The sequence below is a fragment of the Gopherus evgoodei genome, chromosome 7 (assembly GCF_007399415.2).
Source record: "Gopherus evgoodei ecotype Sinaloan lineage chromosome 7, rGopEvg1_v1.p, whole genome shotgun sequence".
NCBI classification, from domain to species: domain Eukaryota; kingdom Metazoa; phylum Chordata; order Testudines; family Testudinidae; genus Gopherus; species Gopherus evgoodei.
Window position 1 is genome coordinate 9586087 of NC_044328.1, and position 23913 is coordinate 9609999.

The following is a 23913-nucleotide window of genomic DNA, read 5'->3' on the forward strand; positions in this document are numbered from 1 at the left end:
GGTGGATACTTCAAGTGTCCTGGGGAGGATTTAGGAATGGCTTAACTGTTCTTTTGGCCAGTGATATCACAGAATCACAGAAATGTACGGTCAGAAGGGACTCAGGAGGTCATCTAGTCTGTCTGCCCATGCTGACGTAGGATTAAATATACCTAGACCATCCCAGACAGATGTTTTGTCCCAAATGATCTGAGAACGTCTATGATGAATGCCTGAGAGGACCTTGTACTATGTACAGATAGTCTTCACAGAGAACATCTCCACAGTTTAAAGCAAATATACTGTGCATGACAGAGGCGCTAAAAGAATTTGTAAAAGCTAAAACTTACTTTGGTATGTAATGCTCTACAGCCCCGTAAGAGTGGGGTCATTCATGACTTAAATCTGTGCTTATAGAAAGATGCTAAAGGATTCCATATTTTCCAGTGCTATGGATACTTTATTTTTGCTTTTTCTTGCTTTGAAAGTATGAGTGAAGTTCCATTTTCACTTACACCTGTAAGATCCGAAATGAGTCCACTCAGAGAAAAAAAAATTAAATGACAACGTGGTGTTAAGATTTTACTCCCTTTAAGTAATTTATCTGTATTTACAGCCTAAACTCCAGTTTAATGATGTTTTGCCCATGAATTGCAATTTGATCCAAGTTTTGCAACTGAAACTTGGCAGAATGCTGGTATTGCTGGTGTATTTAGAAAAGGTCATGAACTCCAGAGGATGCATTTGTCGGGACATGGTCTTTGTGCTCAAGACTCTACGCTGTATTAATGCGTCGGTACTTGGGCAGAAAGTCCTTTTACTTCCTGTACCATATTATTATGGAACTGTTTGTACCAGTCAGAGATCGTTACCACTTTAAGTATCCATCCTTCTCCCTTTCTTTGCCCCTTGCGTTCCCTCTTTTAATGCCAGATAAAATATTTTTAAACAAAACAAGGAATCAGCACTTTGTACTGATTGGTTAGGTGTTATGAATTAGTTGGCAGGCTTTAGTCCAGCAAAGCCTAGTTAACACTGTCCTTGTGCAGTAAGCTGATTATGATAAATAGGCATGCTGTGTCTTAGCAGACGGGTGAAATCAGATCAGCCAACTGCTGTTACACTGGCCATGCGACATGGGGGGGGGGTTGTTTTGTTTTTAAGCTCCAGAAGTGGTGACGCTGCACTGGCTTTGCTGAAAGATCTTGCTAGGATTTGGTAATGGCAATTGGCTGCTGGCCACCAGCTGAGGTGGTCTGAGATTAGAGGAGCTTCTGACGGAATGGTTTGGGCTCATGTGGACGCTTGGCAGCTGCTCTCTCTTTGAAGGAAGATGTGCATTCCCTCCCGTGGAAGAGACTAGTCTGATCCTGGAGAGGTGAGAAGCATGAAACACGCCTCGGGAGCATCTGGGCGAGGGGGGAGAAGTGGGAAGACAGAGTGAGAGACTGACTGGCTCTTACTTCCATAGGACCTTCCATCTGAGGATCTTTAGGGAGTGCAGATTAAGGAGCATTTGCCCTTGTCCATGTAATGGGCTAAACCAAAATGCTGAATCATCAGGTTCTGGTGATAGAATTGTAGGACTGGAAGAGACCCCGAGAGGTCTTCTAGTCTAGTCTCCTTCACTCAAGCGGGACTAGGTGTTATCATTCTATATTCTCTATAGCTTTACATGTAAGAGAACAGTTTTTGTGTTTGCTGGACGGTAGATCAGAAGATCCCAGTACTGTGTGGGTGGGGGTTGTAACCTAGACAGGCACTTGGTAGTGAGATATATCGCTGAATTTGCCCTCTAAGGGTATGTCAACACTTCAGGTGAAGGTGTGATTGCAACATGGGGAGGCATATATCCACGCTAGCTTTAATAATAATAAACAATAGCAGTGTAGACATGGTGGCATGGGCTAGATCCAGCGTCTCTGGGAACCTGGGGTATGTATTCTGGATGCCAGCTTGTGCTGAAGGCTATGCCACTACATTGTCAATACTATTGTTACCCATACTAGGTAGATTTACAGCGAACACTCTGCCTACCTGTGCTGCAATCACTCCGCTTGCCATGTAGACACACTATAAATGCAGACTCTACAGCGCGTGGTGGAGAATAACGCTCCCCTTTTGAATATTGTTGCTGTTTAAGAAGCATTAAAGATTTTTAAAACTCTCGTTTATCAGGAACTAGTCTATCTATATCCATTGCCAATGATAGCCATTGGGCAACATTCAGATCTGGTGTAAGTGCTTGCAATTTATTGATGTCAATAAATTTGCCCACTTACACCAGGTAGATGGAGTATTAACAGACATTCAGGAGACCTGGGTTCCATTTCTGGCTCTGCCACTGGCCTGCTGAGTGGCCTTGGGCATGTCACCTCTCTGTGCCTCAGTTTCCCCATCTATAAAAGGGGCATGATAGTCACCTCCTTGGCACACAGAATTTTGAGATCTACTGATGAAAAATGCTATAAAAGAGGCAAATATTATTAAAAGGGACCCACCCTGCTGTGCTAGTTCAGTGAAGGGAAATGTAATCAAAGCAAGAGAGAACAGAGAGACAACTGTCACCCACAGTGACCTGCCAAATCTGCCATCAGCATCAAAAAACCATGGAGTGAGTGAGTGGCAATTTGGGGAAAGGAGAGCTAAGTGCGATCAGTTTAATGCAACAAGCATTGCCCTGAATTGGGATGTGTTTTGTACCCTCTAACTTAGGAGTGCCCGCTAACGTTCCTAGTTCTCTCTTCAGCTCACACTCCCGGCTTTATATCTTACAACATGGAATAGAGCACATGGCAGGTGTGCTTCATTTGGGGCCTTATCCCTTAAATGTTGAGCTGAAGTCTCAGGCTTTCTATAGTTCCAGTTCGATGCTATAAATCCCTCCCCATTGCTTTCATGGCACAAAACTCAGGCTGGGCCCCCACACAAACGGGTCACAGAGCTTCCAGGGCCTGAATAAATGAAACAATCAGATACTGATTTGGAAAGGCCGCATAGCTCTAGTACCTTGCCTGTTTTCTTTTCTCACCTACAAGTCTGAGAAAGTACAGAAAACCCAGGAAACTGGCAGGCAGAAATGAGAGGAAGAGAATCAAGAAAATCTGTTAGGTCATTTTTCTCAAGGTTTGCGTTGCGGGGGCCTGTAGCTGACAGCAGCACATTTAGCTGCCAAAAGGAGGGAACCAGGCCTTGACGTTCCTTATCCTGTGGTCAGTGGGCATTCTGGCAGTGAGGTGATGCATACTCCTCCCGGTTGCAACCCGAGGGAAACTGGGCTGCATGGGCGGCGGATATAATAGGCCAGGGGAGGCCTCCCCTAGCCCAGGCCGAGGGCCCAACCATGCTCCGTTACGAGGCCCTGCCCTCATTCCCCTCTCTCCTGAAGCCGGAAGGGACTCAGCTCTGGCCAGTGGCCTGGAGCTCAGGACTTGGCCGGCTAATGGCCAGGGGTGGGTCAGGCAGGCTTGAGGATCAGGCCAGCCGGTGGCCCAGGAGTCAGGGTGGTTTGGCCGGGGCTGCTCCTGCTGCGGTGGGGGCCCTCAGGGCGGCTAGACCCTGGCCCTTCTACCTGAGGACTTATCCCTTTCACCTACTGGAGCCCTGAAGTGGGGGGTTCACCTGCCGACCATGCTGGGCAGACCCATGATTTGTGGAGAAACTCAAGTGACAACCTGTGTTTCAAGTCTGATTTTGATGTAATGCTTTATAGTGAGTGTAGCAGAGACTACAGTGTACATGTAACTCTCTAACCCTGTAGAGGACATGAGAGTGCCCACGTAGGAAATACATGACAGTACATCAGGGAGAGACAATTATTTTTTGTAAATGTCCAGATTTCTTGGTGAAGGCATGGCCAAGGTCCAGAGAAATTTCAGAGAAAATTATAATAAAAAATTAATAACAATGATAATAAATAAATCAAAATATTTCAGGGTCTGTTCAAAAGTGTCTGGTTGACCAGATTTGGCCTGTGGTCCGCCTGTTGGCTGCTCCCAATGTACATCTTCTCCAGTTCTCTAGAGCAGTGTTTCTCAACTACCAGTCTGTGGACCAGTGCCGGTCCCTGAAATCTCCCTGACACAGTTTAGGAAGGCAGCAAGCAGATCCCTGGTATCAAAGAGGTTGAGAAACACTGCCCTGGTGGATTCTATAATTGTGCTCTCTCGCACACAGTCCCCGTGGAGATTTCCCCAAAGGGAGGCTGTGACTTTGCCCCTTCTGTGGCCCTGCCTCACCCCTTATGCCTGAGGCCCTGCCTCTGGTCAAGCCAGAAGCTGGAGTTGGCCAGGAGCCACGGACCCTCCACCTGCCTGGGGTGTGGGGCCCAAAAGCAACCTCCAGCCCATGTTCCTGCCCTGCGGGCCCCCTGGCTAGGGCAGGTGGAGGATTCCCGGCTCCCCACAGCTGCCCACATAGCTCTTAGGCTGACCTGGCTCCGGCCGGGGTACAAGGCGTCAAAGCCGCAGCCTGGCCATGGTAAGACCTGGGCGGCCAGGCAACTGTGAGGAGCCATGGACCCTCCACCTGCCCTGGGTGCGGGGCCCAGGGGCAGGGATGTGGACCGGGAGGCTGCTCTAAGACCCCCTCACCCTCCCGGGCAGGTGAAGGGTCCGTGACATGGTGCTCTCCACTGCCTGGGCTCCCTGGCTGGGTTCCACCTGCCAGCCTGGCTTGGGGGACGGGGACAGAGATAGAGGGGCCCATGGCAAAAAGTGGGAGGGCCGTGGCCTCCAGGCACCCCCATTCTGGCACTGATGCCTGTACGTCATAAGATGGAAATAGTAAATGTATTTTCTGCCTGCACTTGTGGAGCAGGGAAGGCTGGGGAGCTTGGCAGGAATCCCGTGGCAAGCAGAGCATCTCCTGAGCGATAAGAATGGAATAGTTATGGGAACCCAAAGCAGAGCCTTATAAAATACAGTATCATATAGAACCTCAGGTCCTCCCAGCGTCCCATCGAATCACCAGCTCTCCCAGACTTCGTCTTTCAGGTTCACATTGTGAGGCTTTGTCAATCTCAGCCCATGTGAACATGGGCAAAGTTTGTTGGTGAACCTTCACTCCCACATCGGCCTTGGGGACACACCACCTTAGACTAAATGTTTTTGGAACATGGTCTGTTGGGAGGAAGGAGGCCATACCCATATAGATACATCCCTTACTGAGGAAGGGTACTCCGTGTGGGGTGTCCCCTGGGAGGTTCTCATTTGTCAAACTGAAATCAGCAAGTATTAATTCATTTCCACTTGCTGCAAAGCAAACTGTAGGGTTCAAACCACAAAGCCTTTCATTAACTGAACCCTGCAGAGTTTCCACAGCCCTGACTTAAATTAGCATCAGACTCTCCTGGAGTGGCTCTCAATACTCTATTAGTTTGTACACACAACTGCCTAGAAACCAGGTATTCACAGTAGCTAAGTAGTTTGTTGGCTTTGTTTTGTTATTCACTTTAGATGCAGAGTTTGAAAGGCAGCCAGTAGTTTCACTCGTATTCCAAACTTTTGTTTATATACCGAGTTCCTCAAGTTCCAAGGATCTGTGTTTTCATTGCTCCTAACCCCATATCTGGCCAACTGTCCTTCAGGCCAAGGACATAGATTCTGGAGGGGGCAGTCAAGTATGCTTCTTGCTGTGCCAAAGCAAATATTGCAGAGAGCAATGCAAGTGCCTGAGATCTCTCCCTCCCACCCCTCTTTTGCCTGGGAATGAAGGCTCAAGATCAAGACATGGGCTTGGTTCCTGTGCATTCTGCTCTATCGGTAAGGTGCTGGGTCAGACCTATTCACACCTCCTAATGAACTGAATACTTGTTCTTTGTTCTGTGTTAGGGTGGGTAGCTTTAAAATACATACACAGAGGGACCCAATCCAGCAGAAGTCGCTTGTTCTGTAGATGGCAGACAGATGCGCTCTGGAGAAATATCACCTAGATGAAATGGGGCCAACCCCCCCCTCCTCCCAGCTCTGTATGTAACTGTGGAGAGGAGAGCAACATCTGCATGCTCTACAACTCCCTTCTCTGATCCATGCCATTTCCACCTTGTTCCATCTCTGATGGACCAGTACTGTCTCTGAAAGTTCCTACTGCTCTATGGCCTTGGAGCCAGAGCGTTGCTTTAAATTACTTGGCTGATGGACTGCGGGTCAGCTGAGGGGAAGCACCAACCCCACCTCACTACTGCGTTGCCCCAAAGTCATTCCTTTGAACCCAAATGCCATCGGATAATCTGCCTGGGAAGCCAGTCTGACTCAGCCCCTCATTGGAGGGTTCTCCGAGCCTGCCATGGAATGCTAGACTACGGGGACACCCCGCCCCAATAAAGAACCTCCTCAGATTGCAGATTTTAGAAAGTCCGTAATGGGACTGCAAAGGTGTTCCACATAACTAGCTTTAAAAGGAATCTGTCACTTATAATTGTCTATCTAAATTTATTTAAGATAAGTAGGGGATATGTGGGAAATTGACATTAATGGAAACACAGATATGGGAGAAAGACCAAAGTGAAGGATTACCCATGACTTGACTCTCCATGCAGAAATGATGGCTGAAAAGGAAAATGAGGCTCCTTTGTATTTTAAAAAAAAAGAATAGGAGTACTTGAGGCACCTTAGAGACTAACAAATTTATTTGTTAGTCTCTAAGGTGCCACAAGTACTCCTGTTCTTTTTGCGGATACAGACTAACACGGCTGCGACTCTGGTCGTTTCTTGGGTCTATGGATAATTAACTACTGCAGCAAATGGTGGGGCTTTTATCAGATCCCAGAGGCTGCAGGAGGACTGGGTTAGAAAATGAGGGCTGGATTAACATATAAAGGGAGGCAGCTGAGAGCTAAGGGTTCCTGTTGACTGCAGGGAAATCCAATCAAGTTCTTTTCTTCCTTCATGTCTTTGATGTTGATAGGCAAATGTTTTTAAAACACTTTGTTTGCTCTAGAGCAGTTTGGAGAATTACTGAGAACCAAGTAAGTAAACAATATGCAGAGCTTCCTCCTACTACACTTTCATGAGGTCACATGCATCAGACTGATCACCCGAGAATGTCTCCTCTAGCTCAGCACCGACTAAACCTGACTTCCTTACCAGAGCTTCCATCACTGGAAACAGGAGCAAAACCCAGGCTGTGAAAGCAGTCCTCCAATTCCTGTTGATGAATAAAGATGAAGGAGGTTACAGGCCAATTCACTGAAAACTAAACTAATGATGTATGGCACATTACTGTGTATGTACGAATGTGGGCATTATAAATATACACAGACAGAGTCACACACTGCTTGTCTAAACAGTCCCACTGATTTCAGTGTGACTACAAATGTGATTAAGGGAGCAGGATTGTTTCTTGCTGTGTCCCTGTATTTCTTCTATCAGTGTATTTGTGTATGTAAAACACCACTGTCATTAACCACTTAATTTAAAGGATCTATCTGTAACAAAAATAGAATCTTAGGGCGAGGAAGTGACCTAATAACTGTAGCGCTGCCTACATATAGATCTGTATGATAAGAACAGGTATAGTTTAAGGTGCTGACCGCTCTCAGTTCCAGCTGAAGTCAGCTCTGCTGCAGGCACTCAGCACCTCTGCGAATCAGGGCCAAGATATCTGTGGTATAGACACGTATGTGTATCTAATGAAATCACTGCACCATCAGCTTGACATGTGGGTGCATCACGCAATTAACAATGACAAAAGTGCTGCTGGTGACTGGCACCGAGCCTGATTAATCCTACGTGCTGACTAATTTCCCTTTCCCACACCCCCAGCTTACTGCCCAAATAATGGGAACGGAGTATAGATGAGCCTTGCAGCTTGGTTTGAAAGTAACAAAACATGGTTCCTGCAGGATGGCAAAAGGAAATCCAAAGCCAGGGACCCTTCACCAAGAATTTTCTGTCAGGATGTCAGCCCTACTGGGGACTAATAGCAAGTGTAACCATCTAGACTTATGGGTACGTCCAGACTACCCCGCCGTATCGGCGGGTTAAAATCGATTGCTCGGGGATCAATATATCGCGTCTAATCTAGATGCGTTATATCGATCCCCGAGCGCGCTTATATCGATTCCGGAACTCCATCAACCCCAACGGAGTTCCGGAATCGACATGGAGAGCCGCGGACATCGATCCCGCGCCGTCTGGACAGGTGAGTAATTCGATCTTAGATATTCGACTTCAGCTACGTTATTCACGTAACTGAAGTTGCGTATCTAAGATCGATTTCCCCCCCCCAGTCTGGACCAGCCCTATGGTGGTGTGGAATACAGTCGGCAGGAGGGATGACACTCATTTGCCTCAGTTATGCACTGCTTCCCAAGCCCATGGCCATGAAAAATTGATACCATCACCTGCTATGGGCCTGATCTTGCCAGCCCAAACCTTCCACGGAAGGCAACGGGAATTTTTACTGGGCAAGGAATGGACGATCAGGTTCATAATCGTGCTACATTTTTCTGATTTTGTTGAGGCATTACTCTCTTGCCACTTGAAATATTCTGGTTCTGTGGTTCCAACCGGGGCCCATGGGGAAGACCTTCCCTTGTTTCCAGCAGTTAAATTGCATTAAAAGGTGCTAAAATATGTGGAGTACTTTTCTAATACTAATTTTTACATTCTAAGCAGTTGCAGAAGGATGTGACGTGTTTGCAAATGGTGGGGGAGACAGCCTGTGCCAATGGGAATGGGTGCAGGTGGAGTTCATGAGACACTCTCAGTATTAAGATGTGGCTGGCCACTATGGCTGCAACCCCATCATTCAAATTCTTCTTGGATTTGCCTTCGTGAATTCAGAGCATCAGTCGTAGTTTTGCTAAATAAGGAAATCTGATCAAAGCCTCTGGCATGGGGAGACCACAGTCTCAGAACCGAGTTTCCCTCACGTTGGCGCATGGTTGGAAGAAGTCAAAGGTTGGCTCCTGATTAGAGAAGCCAATTAGTTGCTGTGTTTGTATGCTCTGCACATAGTGCAATGGGCATTGTGTTTGGTGCTGTGTACTTTCATTGATGACCAGTTCAGTGTGGGTAGTGCTTTTCACATCAATCTAGATTGCAAGGTGACTTGCAATATAACCCAGCCAAGCTCTTCACCAGATTTTAAAGTCTATAAACAGGAGCAATCTTTTTTTCATCCCAAAGGATCTCTGTGATTTACCCACATAGTGTGCTGAAATCTGCCTTAATTTAGCCCTAGTAACTTTGAGTCTTTTGCAGAGGGTGTTAATCAAGGCAGATTAGTCCAGTATGTCAATGTATGCCTGACCACTGAAATGCAGTCATTTAAAGATGGAAAGTATCCATCTGAAATGTAAGCATAAAATTATTTTCCCCATATATGATTGACTTCACACAGTGATTGGTTTTGCTTTTGATATAAGAATGGTCTAAGTGTTTCTCACCAGTAAGGAAAGGATTGCTAAATAATTTTAACTCGGATCCTGACCCAGACACCAATATAAACTAGCAAAGGGAGCTGGACTGGAAATGGAAGATGGATCCAGCTCAGGTTGATAGTGATTGAAAATCACTACCTGGTGATTTCTTGGTGGCCCATATGAAATGAATTTGCTGGGTCTTAAGCCAGGTCCCAATGGGCCGATCTTCATGTTACAAAAAAATGTTACTATAATGAACAACCTTATTGGCAGTCTCAACAGAGAATCAAAGGGCAGAATAAGCCTGAAGACGGAACTAACTTCTTAGCCCTAGCTGTGTTCTCTCTTGTTTAGAGTGGAAACGGTGAGCTATTGCTGCTTGTGCTGTACGTGTTCCACAAGAGGATTTCACTCCAGGGCTGTCAACCCAGGGCCTTTCACAAGAACTAGATCCTCTAAAACATTTACAATAGAGCCAGGTGTGAAACAGTTTTTCCGTTCCATGAAAACTTCCAAACATTTCAAAAATTCTCCTGTTCTTCCTCAGATGAGCTAGAAACCTTTTGTGGAAAACAAGAGAAAGAACAAGACACCCTGAATAACCGAGGCTCTCAGATCCCTGTTCTGCCTGCCTCTCCCACATCATAGGGAGAGCCTGAACCATGTAACTATTCTGGGGTGTGTACACTCTTTGACCCCAAATTCCACCCTTGGAAGTGAGAAACCTTCCCCTGATGCATTCCTGTGAAAAGTTTTGGTTTCAATGTACTGATGTTTTTTTTGATGAAAAACAGTTTAATTCACAGAATATCAGGGTTGAAAGGGACCTTAGGAGGTCACCTAGTCCAACCCCCTGATCAAGGCAGGACTAATAATCCCCAGACAGATTTTTACTCCAGTTCCCTAAATGGCCCCCTCAAGGATTGAACTCACAACCCTGGGCTAAAGCAGGCCAATCCTCAAACCCCTGAGCTATCCCTCCCCCTATTTAAAGAATCCCTGAGTAGCTCTACAGAACAAAACAGCAAACTTCCTCTTGCCCAGGTTTTATCTCTGCCATTAGACAGAGAGTGGCTTCTTGTGTCTAACTGTCTACAAAGCCTTTACACCAGATTCAGGGGACATAAGGCAGGGTTTAAGAAATTGCACGGTCCAGGTAGTCTGAAAGCCGGAAGAATGGGGACGCTTTCAGCATCTTAGAGTCTCTTGGAACCACAGGTGTTACACTGTATTTCTAGGTGTTGTTTTTAAGACTAGCCAGCTGTTAAACGACTACAGCTAGGCATGACGTAAGTAAGTGCCTTGTATGCTTCCCCACACAGCTCTCTACTGCACCTGGATCCTCCTGCCTGTGCAGCACCTGTGACTGGTGGTTTAATGCTAAGATCTAAGGGCCTGTATATGTACAAATACAATGGCATGAAGGGAACACAGCTGGAGGACAGGGCTGGGGGGCGGGACTGGGGCTGGTACAGCTGCACTGGAGGTGCTGCCAGCGTGGGGCTGCCCAGTGGCCCTGCGTTCTGATCCTCCTGCCCTGTGTCTTTCCGGTACACTGTACTGGCTATAAATATCTTGCTGGTACGGCATACCAGACTGGATGACCCTACTTGCACTGCTGATAACATGTGTCAATTTCGATATAAAGATAAGAAAGCCCAGCTGTCTGACAGAAAAAAGCGAGTACATTAAACAGTTGCACAGGGTTAGGTTTAGGATTAGGGCACTGGCCTGGGAGTTGAGGGGGGATCCCAGTTCAGCCATTGGACATGCTGGGTAACCTTGGGCAAGGCACTTCCATTCTCTGGGGCTCAGTTTCCCCATCTGAAAAATGGGGACATATGGTCCCAGCCTTTCTTTGTAAAGAACTTTGAGATCCAGGGCTGCAGTGTAAAAGCCAATTACTGCAACACTCTTTATTTCACATCTATCACATGCTCAGTTTTTGAATGGTGAGATTTTTGTCTTGAAAAGACAGCATTCTCTTGTGATTGGAACTCTGGGGTGCCAATAGCCCTTGTCCACTGTGAAAGAGCTAGAGCTGCTAAAAGAACTTCCCCCTGAGAATACCTCAGCTCGCAGGTGTGCTGCTTAGGGCTTTTCTGCACTGTGTGTCAGTGAACATTAGAAGTGTGAAATTCCAGTGTGCACTAGCACATTGCATGAGTAGTGCACACGGATCCTATTGGCATGCACTAAAAGTTCCCTAGTGCACACTAATGTAGTCCCATTTCAGACAGTACTATATTAACTCACACTAGGGAACTTTTAGTGCACACTAGCAGGGTCCAAATGGGACAATTCGTACGCAACATGCTAGTACAAACTAGAATGTACATTGCTTTGGTGGAGATAAGCCCTGTCTTGTCTGGTTCACAATGGTCAAAAGACCACTTGTTAGTGTTTTAAACACCATTTATTCCCAATTCCAACAGAGCTAGCTTCCGGCATGGCTTGGCAGACATATGTGGCTATGACCAAGCCATGTTGCATCAGTGTTTTTAAATCATGTTAATAGACTCCTAGGGTATAATTTTGTCCTCTTATTCCTGTATTAAGCCCAGTACCTTGTACAGATGCCTTGTTATGTATGGATTCCGGTAAAACAGTTTTGCAATTAATCATCATGGAGTTAGAAGATTACTGTAACTGGAAACAAAACCAGCATCCTTCTGCTTTACTTGAACTCTGCTATACCCTGCGTGGAAGAGAAGAAACGAGGCTGAGGGCATGTCTACGTTATGGCGTTGCTGCAGCACAGCGACAGCACTGAAGCTATGTCCTTGTGATGTCGTAGTGAAGATCCTTCCTTCCTTGTAGGAAGTGGCTTTTCCATCACTGTAGGAGGTAATCCACCTCCCCAAGAGGTGGAAGCTACGTGGAAGGAAGAATTCTTTTGTCAACCAAGATGCATCTACAGCAGGAGTTAGGTTGGTTTAACTCTGGCACTCAGGGGTGTGAATTTTTCACACCCTAAGCACTGTAGCTATGGTGATGCCTAACCTGAGAAACAGGAGACTGCCCATATGCAGATGTCATTGTTGCTGCTACTTTGCATGCTGCTGGAGCCATTCCATTTAACAGCAAGCAAATATCAACACACAATCTCTGTTTGCTAATGGGCTTTGTTTCCCATTGAACTGTGCTCAGGTAAAGAATTAACAGGATAGAATTATGTGCTCCTGCAATAAAATGCATCTCATAATCTCATGTGTCTGATTCAAATCTCATGATAACCACTTTCATCGTGCCCAAATAAACGCTGAATGGATGCACACGCTGCCCATCCATCAGTGAGTGAGTGAATTAATTATGTGCAGTAAGGTACTTTAGTAAACTAGTGTCCACTAGAATAAGGATTTATTTCTGGATGTGCATCCACTTTTTTCTGTGTTGGGCTCAGCATGTCAGACTGCATCCTGCCCCCCTTGATAGGTCTCCACATGGCATTCAGCGTGACAGGGCTCAGTGTACTGCAGCACAGCTTCTCATAGTGTGTCCAAACTGATTTGATATATACTGACAGTTAAAGTACAAGGCAATAAGCATGTATTCTAAACATGCTATCGATAGTCACTGGACTGGATAACTGTCTTCTATTAAGGCAGGGAATTTCCAGCCCAAGACTCAGGCAAAGAATGGAAGCTGAATAAATGGATAAAGTCGCCTGTTGTGGAAAAATTATGACTGATGCATTCCGGTTTAATTTAAGCTGTTCTGGAGGTCTTTGTGCTCATGCCTTGATATAGTGCATTGTAGTATGGTTGCTAATGCATGGATCAGCCTGATAGGATGAGGCAGTTTTCAAGCCAGTCATAGTTGGAGGAAGCTACTTTTCACAGCTCTAGCTATTTTGAGACTCTATCTAAGATACTTACATGGTCTCCATCACAGTAATATCTTTGTGTCTCACAATCTTTAATGGAAGAGATGATGGTAGTAGCTAACCATTTTCCTGCTTCCCACTCACCTCTGCCTTTGCTCTGGTTTAGCTCCAGCCAGGTGCTGATGTCTGGAGATGGAAGAATAAATTGCCCATCAGCACTCTCTAGGGCCATCCATTGGCACCAGTTCAGTGCTTTTCATTGATCCAGTAACACATCTGAGAGAGGATAGCACCGTGCTCTGATCAGTACTATCGAATGCCGCAGACAGGTCCACGTATACAGTTATGGGCATCCTTCTCTGCCTCTATAGGGCACTTCTTTGCATAGGTGTTTGGAGGTTCTTCTTAGCACTTTCTTCATTACCTTGCTCAGGAATTGGGAGGCTGGATACCAGGTGTTAGTTTATTAAGTCTGATGGGCCTGGATATTTCTTGAGAATAGGCTTGAGAGCAGATACAGTACATTTCCAGTATCAAAAGCAGGAAGCCACAGATAGCTTTTAAAGATGTCTGGCTTCACCTACACTGTTGTTTACTATTGGGTCCATTTGAAAAGCATGATGGCTTTCTTTTAAATGTCAGATTAATACAAAATGTCTCTCTCTAGGTCGCTTTCTTTGTTTGGCATGGCCAGAGCTGTGATAGTGCTGATTAAAGGGAACAAAGAGGGCCAGAGCAGAGGTTGATAGACCTCACCCTGTCCCAATGCACTTCCATCCTGATGGACCCAGAAAGACACATTTGCAGCTAATATACTCCTTTAAAACAGCCTGATTGCACTGAACTCCATAGGGCACCAGAATGTGGGAGTAGGGTCTACTTGCCTCAGGCCTCTTCTTGATTTTCCTACCCTTTTCAGAGGGTAAAGTTGGTTTCTTTATCTGACCCTGCATCATGTGGCTGGGTTTTCTGTTGGGAATACCATCCTGTATTGTTAAGAACCAATCCTACCAGGTGCATGCTGAGCACTCTCATAGTATCCGAGCTCAGGCACTGTCTAGATTAGGATAAAAAGTGTATTCTTAAAACACATCAGCTAACATGTTTTAACTACCATGGTTTAACACTTCAGTGTAGACAGGGTAAGTTGCATTTTAACATGTAAGCTGGTCAGGGTGAACCCTAGTGAGGAGTTTAGGCTACCATATAAACCAACTAACATGTTAAATTACATTTTGCTCTCTGTGCACTTTTAAATGCATCTATTGTCCTCGATTAGACAAGCCCTAGGTGTTAGCAATGTTGAGAAAGCTGAGTGCAGATGGGCTGCAGGCTGCTGAGACCACTTTAAGCACCAAGTGTCTGCAGAACTCATTAACTAGCTCTTGCTTGGGAACCCCAACTGTTTGCGTAAGGAAGCATTTGCCCTGGGGGATAATAGTATGCTGATTTGTCTAGGTAGGATGTAAGCTAAGTGAGTCTGCATTATCATCAGACAGATGATAGTCTTTTCCCTTTGCATAATCCATTAGGATAACCTAATGCCAATCAGAGTGAAATCCTGGACTGGAGTTTCTTACCTATCCCAAAGGTATTGTCGTTATGCCCTGAGCAAAACCTGGTGCATATTTGTTATGAGTAGGACTTTAATTCTCACAATATTTCCGGGAGTCCCCCATTTATCACCCCACCCCCATTCGGGGCTCAGGGTTTCAGGCCCACTGGGCACGCCAGATCTCCACGCTGAAAAGCTCCGGCTGAATTTAAGCCCTGTTATGCGGGAAGATTTAACTCACCTGACTCCAGCTGTGGTGACTAGAGAACCACGGTTACCAGACCTGTTTTTAACCACTTCAGATTTACTCTGCCTAAATACAGTTTGCCCAACCAGTAAGGATTGAAGCAAATATTGAACCCAAATTTGGGAACTGCTCTGGGACAATGTCAGTTTCTTTAGATCCTAAAATATACAGGTATTTCCTATGCAGTATCCCTGCAAGATGTGTGCTGTTTTTCTCTCCTCTTCATATATAGAATCAGTAAATGGGGGCGGGAATGCAAATACAAAAGCTTTGTGCTTAGCTTATGACAAGGAGGAGTGGTCAATAAATCATGTAACATTTATGATTATTCTGCATGTCCAGCCATAATTCTATGGGTCACTGTCCGTTCTGTCAATGTGTTTTTGCAATGGATCTTTTCATCCCCTTTGTCCACTAAAAGAAGGAAATGGAAAGAGGGAAATGACAGGAAACTCCATTTGCAGTACACTACTCACTGCCTTCAAAGGAAACTTGTTTTCAGATGAGTTATGCTAAGTAAAGTTGTTTCATGGTGAGAAATCTGTGATCTACTGGTGATGATGGGTGCCGACCAGTGCACCACTCTAGCAGCTATAATTACGTATTTGTGTTACGATAGCATCTAGAAGCCCCAGACAGGTGAGAGCACTATTGTGTGTAGGTATTGTAAACATATAGAGGAGACAATCCCTGGTCCAAACATTTACAAGCTAAGTGCAATACTAGACACAGCACGGGGAAGGGAGAATGGGCTAGAACACTATTACAAGTATATTTTTAATAAGCAGGCTTTGTGCAGTGTGAGGGTAGCCAGTTTGATTTTGTTAATAAATAAAATAAACGTGAAAATCAGCCATCACAACAACTGTGATTTGTGGACACAAGCTGTGTTACAGGCGTGGTGGGGTTGTGCAATGCCAAAGTTCTCGAGCATAGACCTTCCTCGGTTGATGTTTTCAAAAGCCAAAGTTGCTTTCTGACATCTACAGTTTCCGAGGTTCCAGATCAGTTCAAAAGGACATTTTTTTTCCTTGCCAGTGGATGTACTGTAAGGATTTTCGGAAACGTCAGTTTGTGGGGGGAACTTCAGTTGGTTGTTTAGTAATCCATATGCAACATTGCTGAAGACCCAAGCCATGTTACGGTAAAGAAGTGTGTGTGCGGGGGGGGGGGGGGCGGCCAGACTTTGTGTGATCTTCTTCAAAAGAAGGTAAGGTTGTTCTGAAAGGAGGCTGTTAGGCTGAACCTATCAAGTTTGCTGCCGCTTTAAAATATTCCTGTTACTGGTCTCTGTTAGGGCTGTGGTTCTTATGGTAGCTTCTGCAAGAATCCTGTGGGCTGCAGGAAAGGAAATAGGCACATTTGTGACACACACGTGTGAGTGAGTAGAGCCTTGGGAATGGCAGACTATAGAGTCTCTCTTCACCCCCACGTCCAAGACTGTGTTTCTTGGTCATGTCGGAGAGTTGAACCAGGGCCATACAACACCCACCCTGCATCTGGCTCTAAGGCAGGGTCATATAGATCATTTGGAAATGCCTGTGGTGCAAAGAGCATACAAATGCCCTTGTATGAAATGCAAACTGAAGGTCTGAAATCATGTGATTTACAAGTTATGTAGCATGCTAGCTACAATACCAACTTGCTGTGCTTGGAGGATGATATATTCAAGTGAGGCAGTGTTAGAGAAGAGGGAATAATGGGGGAAATCTTTAATAAACATTTTGGCAAATGCTGAATCGCTTCCCAGTTAAGCTGTGGTCCCACTGCCTTTTTGGTTCCCTTTTTCTTGTGAATAGATTTTTGTTCATACAAATGTTGGGAGAATGGCCATTCACTGCATGAATATTATTGGTATTTGCGTAGCATTTAGGAGTCCCAGTCCTGGGCCAGGAGCCCATTGTGCTAGATGCTATACAAAAGCAGAACAAAAAGATAGTCCCTGTCCCAGAGAGATTATGATCAAAGTATAAGACAAGAGACAGCAGATGGAGATAAGTATCAGAGGGTAGCCGTGTTAGTCTGGATCTGTAAAAGCAGCAAAGAATCCTGTGGCACCTTATAGACTAACAGACGTTTTGGAGCATGAGCTTTCGTGGGTGAATACCCACTTCCTCAGATGCGACATGCATCTGAGGAAGTGGGTATTCACCCACGAAAGCTCATGCTCCAAAACGTCTGTTAGTCTATAAGGTGCCACAGGATTCTTTGCTGCTTTTACAGATGGAGATAGACAGACCCATGAGTGTGTGTGTGTGTGTGTGTGTGTGTGTGTGTGTGTGTGTGTGTGTGTGTGCGCGCGCGCGCGCGCAAAGGAAACAATGAGACAATACTTGTCAACATGACAAGCAGTGGTCTTAATATCCCAGCAGCCTAGCGCCTATATTTTCAGGCCACTGACGGGACTGGTGCATTGACACCGGCACTTGCTATTTGTGCCAGAAGCTTTCCTCCCCAGACACAGTTATAAACCTTCAGACATCCAGTCAGGGAGCAGAAACGATACTATGTGATTTCCCTCCCCGCTCACAAACTATGAATAATAGTGACAGTAGATGCCCATAATTTGCGAACAATCCCTAGGCTGAATTATTTTGTGTAAAATATGTTTCTGATTCTACAGGACCTCAAGGCCTGTGATGAAGGCAGTTTAGAATGAGAAGGAGGGACCAGTCTAGCTGCCTCCTCTAGACACTGCTGCTATATAAGATGCCAGATTTATAGAAATGTGATGTGTTTGCAGATAACCTAGAAACAGAAAGCCAAAGCTAAATTAATTGGAAAAATTGTTCATTATGAATATTTGCCCAGGGCTCCACACTATTCCTTTTCTGTAGAACTTGTGGTAGCACTGCAGCATTGTTACATATGTGGGGGTATTTCCCAGATGGAATTTGAGAAACTCAAGTGGGTTTTTTTTTATGACCACGAATTTCTTAATAAATCTGGAAATCCCTGTCAAGTTTGGGGACACCTTATTTCCCTTCCCCTCCCAAACCCTTAATTATAGGCAGAGAAGTTACATATGATGTACTTGAAGTTAGGGAAATAGAGAAGTGGGATTTTAAGGGCATGTCTACTGGAGAAGAGTTATACCAATACATACTGCAGTGTGAACTTAAACCAGTATAGTTATAGCAGTATGACTCCCCTCATGGAGACTCTTATTCTGGTATAGGAGTGCCTATGTTTTTTTTTTAATTCACTTGTGCTGGGAAAGGTGTGTAACCTAAACTGAAAAAACCTAGTTTTATGCTGGAGTAAGAGTGTTCACACAGGGAGTTATTCTAGTATAACTATATTGATTTAACTACACCAGTATAACTGGTCAAACATTTCTGTATAGAGAAGCCCTTAGTCGTGGCCTCTGTTCCCACAGTACATATGTGAACTAAACACATGCCTAAGAAGTTACCCTTCAAATTTTAAATCACCCTTCATCCTCTTTTAAATTATAAGTTACTTTTATTATCCTTGCACATTCACATTCATCTAAAGCATCTCTAAGTGCTATACATAAACTCTGATTACTTCACCCATCAATGAAATGTAGCCACTTCTGGAGTGGAATGCAAAACTTCTTAGCACCACACCAGTTAGAGCACAAAGTGGAAAAATATAACTAGCTGAAAGTGCACAGGGGGGAGGGAATGACTTTTATTTTATTAAGCTGTTCTAACTGGCTATATTATCAAAAAGATACAAAGTGCAAGCCTCATCCTGCCCACTGGCTAATCCATAAAATAGCTTTCAGTGTTTTCCCTTGGAGCAATGGCTTTAAATTTTAATAAGCTGTAGTGTACTTTCACCGGATGCCATAAGCTGATACAAAGTTTACCTGGGGTTAAGTAGGTGGGAGCCTTGGAGAAATGAGGAAAGCTAAGGAATGCAAATTATTTTCTACTCTTGTATAAATTTCTTTCCCTTCACGAGAAATGTGTGTTTGAGATTATTTGGAACTAAATGCTTTTAAAATTCTGATGATTTGATTCCTCCTTTTAGATCATTCAAAATGTCACTGAGAGAAAATCCTTAGAAATACTAATAGAGAGAGCCACTGGAGCAATGGAGGTATAATCAGGGTAAGTTACATCCTGAAAATTGATGGGTTCTATTAGTATATTCTATAATTTGTTACATTACAAGGATAATCTACCAAGAAAGGGTCAAAGGTTCTGCAGAAGATCCTAAATAGCTGCTGAAATCAAGATTATAGAATGTGGAGAAAAGCCTAGGTCTTTTTGCCGATCTAGGGAGAAAAGTGTCTTTCCAAAGACTGTATGGTAAAAAGTTTAACTCATGATGGTCTAGAAACAGCAGGTCTCAAACTGTGATCTATGGAGCACTTAACACGTTGTGGGAAGCTGGCTGGTCCTATTGTTGTGTCTGTACAAAGCCTGGGGATCTGTAAGACTGCTAAGAACAAGGAGCGGGGAGCCAGCCTACCTGCCTCTGCTAAAGGTTGCTGCTAATACAAAAGGAGGATACAATATTTGATTCCTGTATTGGTTTTGTTTGCTTGTATGTTCGCCACCAACTTGGTCATGTCTGAGAGTTGAACCAGGGACATACAGAGCCAAAACCATTAGAGTTTCCATCTTGAGCTAAAGAGCTAACTCCTTTCGGCAGGAACTGGACTAGCCTCATTCACTGTGGATCAGGCACAGAGAGGGACGCAGAATGCATTCTGTACAGTGGAGTACACTTGCATGATTATATTCTGTGGACATCAGCTTGGAACTGATGAAGCAATTGAGTCAGAAAGACTAAGGCACCAAGAAGCAGCTTTAGTGTCTGCTTAAAAGAAAGCATAACAAAAAAAAAACAAACCCAATCCCCCCACTAACTTGCACCATACTCTTATTTCTCCAAGATCTAATTGCCTATGCAGTCAGTCAACCAGAACATGGAAAACTATAATAATGATATCTGCCAACTCCCTATACTATCCTATAGAGAGGAAGCAAAGACCACCCACAGGGACTGGGGTCACCTGCAGCAGACAAATGTTCAGGGAAGACTAGAAAGAGATGGTCAGGCTGTATGTCCAGGGAAGTATGAATAAAGCAGACCAGGCGGGTGAGTAAGGGAGACAGGGAGCATGTGCTGGGGGAGAGGAGGACTAAGTTACTGTGACAGACATCCAGGGGAAAAGGAAGAGATTGGGAACAAGTGGCAGAGAAACGTGCTGTAGAGTAGGGGCAGAAAGAGGAAAAGAATAAATAGGATTTGAAGAGTCAACAAAAAAAAGCAAAAGGGCTTTATACCACATTGAAGACAGCTAAAATATACAAATACTTCTCCATGTATGCAATTGCTGTAGTTGCACCAGGGAGATTATGGGATGAGAAATAGGAAGACAGGTGAGATATGCACTCATGACTGGCAGGAGAGATGTTCAGAAGATACTCTATTAACATCAATGGTGTGAGTTCATGCTCTGTGAAGTATGAAAGCCCCTAGCCCAGGAGTTAGTCTGACTGTTAAATATATTTGGAATGATTGATTATAAAATTTGTTCTCCATTTAAAGCCACAGGTGGAAGTAATTACCAGCAGGTGTAATAGAGAGAAGAACAGCTTCTAAATTAAGACAAGTGGCCTGATTCTCCATTTCTACGGCTGTAAATCAGGAGTTACTTCACAGCTATCAATGGAGTTTTGTGAGTGTAAGCAAGATGAGAATCAGGCCTATGGTGCATAAAACCACTGGCTCATAAAACTAGACTCAGGGGAAGCTGCAGGTGCTCACCACCTCTGAAAATCAAGTCCTCTCTGTGTTATCAGAAACATTTTCAATCCTCGGATCTCAAAGCACTGTGAAAAGTGATTGTTGTTAGCCCCATTAATGGGTGGGGAAACTGAGGCACAGAATGATTATGACTTGCTCAAGATCAACAAGCAAGTTAGTGGCAGATCTGGAATAGATTCCAAGTCTGGTACACTCATTCTACAATAAAACCCCAATTCCATCAGCTGGTTGGGCCTAATTTTACAATATGTGGCATCCAGTTTTGCATAATTCCTTGGCAATAGCCATTTACGACGGCAGATTTGCTGGAATCTACATATGCTGCACTCAAAGATCAACTAACTCAGTTTATCACAAATGCATGTGCAATTATTGGTCTTCAAATTAGCAACACCTTTCTGAAAAGAGGGTCAGATTCAACAATGAATCACACTGGCGGTGCCGTTAAGCAAGGTGAGAGATTGTAATGGAATGCAGAGTATTTATCTTTGATTGCATATAGCAATAAAAAAAATCAGAACTTGACAATGTTACTATATTCAGACTGAGATAAATTATAATGCAGGGATTATTAATTCAGTATTTGCTCTGTTTTATTAGGATTATGAACAGTGAGAATTAGAGTTGTCAAATCTCTGGGTCCTTAACTCTCCAATCTTGTTTTTCTTGTCTTCCAGCCATCCCTCAATCCCAGGTATGTATTTACCTTCATTTCTAGACCTAAGTTTACCAACATCACTGACCCAAACCTGCCATCTCACTGCTTGCTGCTCTGTGTTTGACATCAGCAAGTTTGAATTTAGAAAGGGAGATTATGGAAAACTTCATGTGCCTTTAAAAAAATGTCAAGCTGTCTGCTCGGCGGTTTTGTCCCTCATTTTGAGTCTCTCTCACATTTAAAATGTAGCTTCACATACTGGGGCCAGAGCACCTTACGGCCTTTGCTTTGGGAAGGATGATTTTGTGGTTAATGAACTGGTCCAGCTTCCAGCTCTCATAGATTTCCATGTGTAAGCACAGACAAGTCACTTAAACTCTCTGTGCCTCAGTTCCCCATCTCTCAAATGCGGCTAACAGCACTTCCTTTCTCAGTATTATCTGTTTAGACTGTCATCTCTTTGAGGCAAAGATTCTCTTACAAGGGGCATGTACAGCACCTAACACAATAGGGCCTTTATATGCTATGATTATACTGATAAACACAACAGGTGTTCATGGAAAGCTGGCTGATCACGTATCTCTTCACTTTAAAATATGTAGTGCCCAAAGGAGCAGTATTCATTTATTTGACTAAGCCTTTTTAAAGCTGTTTTTTAATTATATTCTTAATAAAGGCACGCTGGGTCCGTTAAGAGGCAGCATATTATTCTTGAATAGTGTACCCTGGATACTGCACATGTTGGAGCTTTTACCTGTATTTACAGTTAAGCTTTGTTCTGACCCTTTTCTCTAGCGGGAGCCAAGTGCCAGCGAGTCTGCCATACAAAGGAAAAGTTTTTCATTGTTTCCCAAGAACAAGGAGAAACAAAGAGTCTCGGATTGTGGGGGAAAGAATGAAATAATTTAAATGACATAGAAATAAAAGGAAAGAGACCATTTGCTCTGAGAGGGCTGATAAAAAAGCTCAGAACAGTGGAAGAAATAGCCAGAGAGATTAACAAGGGGGAGGAGGGGAGAGAGAGCACAGCAGCAGGAGGTAATGATGGAAGGTGAAAGAGGGAGGCAGAACGGGAGAGGGGAGTTTCCTACCTAAACCAGGGTGGTTTTTGGCTTGCTCAACCACTTCCCTTTACAAGAATCCAACCCGCTTCTCTCTTCTCACTTTGAGCACCTGCTAATCACAAAATAAAGGAACCACACCAATGCCTCATACCAAACTGAAAGCTTGGGTCCAGTCCTGCAGCCCTTATGTGACTAACCCCATGCACTCAATAAGTTACAGGATCAGGTCCTGTATTGCTGACGTATTCCTAAATGTGGGAGGGGTGTTACAGGAAAGAGTCCCTGTCATTTAACACTGTAACCATGGGCTTTGTCAGATGGCTGGGCTGGGGAATGGGGCAGTCAGGCTCCCTCCTCTACCCCCTCACTTTTCTCTTGTGCTTCCATCCTGAGAGTAAGAGAGGATGTCCTGTGACTGGTTTCCCCCATTCTTGGGCAGGGGAACTTTGCATCTTCTTTCCCGTATCCTTCTCTTCCTCTTCCATTGTGTTCTGTGGACGTGAATAAGGAAGGATTAGTTGGAGAGGGTGAGTTTCCTTGCCTGGTCTCCGAATTTCCCCGCTTCACACCCACTGACTGGTTCAATCAGGGGAAGTAAATGTTAAGGGGGAAGTCTCTCCAAGGTCCACTCTCTACAGTTGAGATTCCCTGAGGGGGAGGAAGAGTGGTCCATGGCAAAAGCCCAGACCTGGGAGGCAGGAAATGTGGGTTCTGATCATGCTGAGCCTTAGACTTCCTGTGCCTGAGACTTCACCTCTCTGTTAGATTCCCCACCTGCAAAATGGTAATAGTAGTTACGTCCCTCAGGGTTAGAGGTGAGGCTGTTCTTTGAGACTGTGGGGTAGAAGGTGCTATGGGAATACAAAGCATGCCTACATTCAAGCTGTTCAAGGTAGCTGAGGCATGTAGGCTCTACCCACCCACCAGAGACTTTCATCATCATTGGTATCATCTGATTGGCCGTTTTTGTCTCATTATGAGACTGGCTGTTTGGGGGGATGTCACGGTGGATGGAGCAGTCTGGGGCATGTGGAGAGATTACAAGAGGCAGGGGAAAGGGGTACTATAAACAAGAATAATACCATGTACCTAACGCCACCTCAAACATTTTCTTTGCATGTTGTCTGTCTACTTCGTCACATCTATCTTCTCTACGTATCAAGAACTCCTGGTATGAGGTAGGTCAAAGGACCAGTTTGATATTGGAGGCTCAGTTGGAGCCTTCCCCCTTAAGGTTCATTCTGAATATATTCCTGATACCTGGAGGCTACCTGGTAACAAGACAGTGTTGTTCCAATGAGCAGCTTTTGTTGCTAAAAAATTAATGCTACACAATGGAAAAGTTGATCCCCACCAACCATTGACACGTGGCTTGGTGATATGGCTGACCTCACAGTTAATGAATGACTGGCATTCTGCAGAAGGGGGATGCCTGAATTTGGGATGACTTTTGGGCTGACTTTTCA

The 23913-nt window shown here is 44.6% G+C and overlaps 1 long non-coding RNA gene across 1 annotated transcript in view; it reads left to right on the top strand.

Moving 5' to 3' along the window:
• The window catches only part of LOC115655572, a 43449-nt gene extending 19858 nt beyond the window's left edge, over positions 1-23591 (top strand). The window contains exons 2-4 of the long non-coding RNA XR_004001421.1: positions 18977-19056; positions 21403-21419; positions 22887-23591. This is a non-coding gene — a long non-coding RNA (uncharacterized LOC115655572). The remainder of the gene's footprint in view (positions 1-18976; positions 19057-21402; positions 21420-22886) is intronic.
• Positions 23592-23913: the final 322 nt, after the last annotated feature.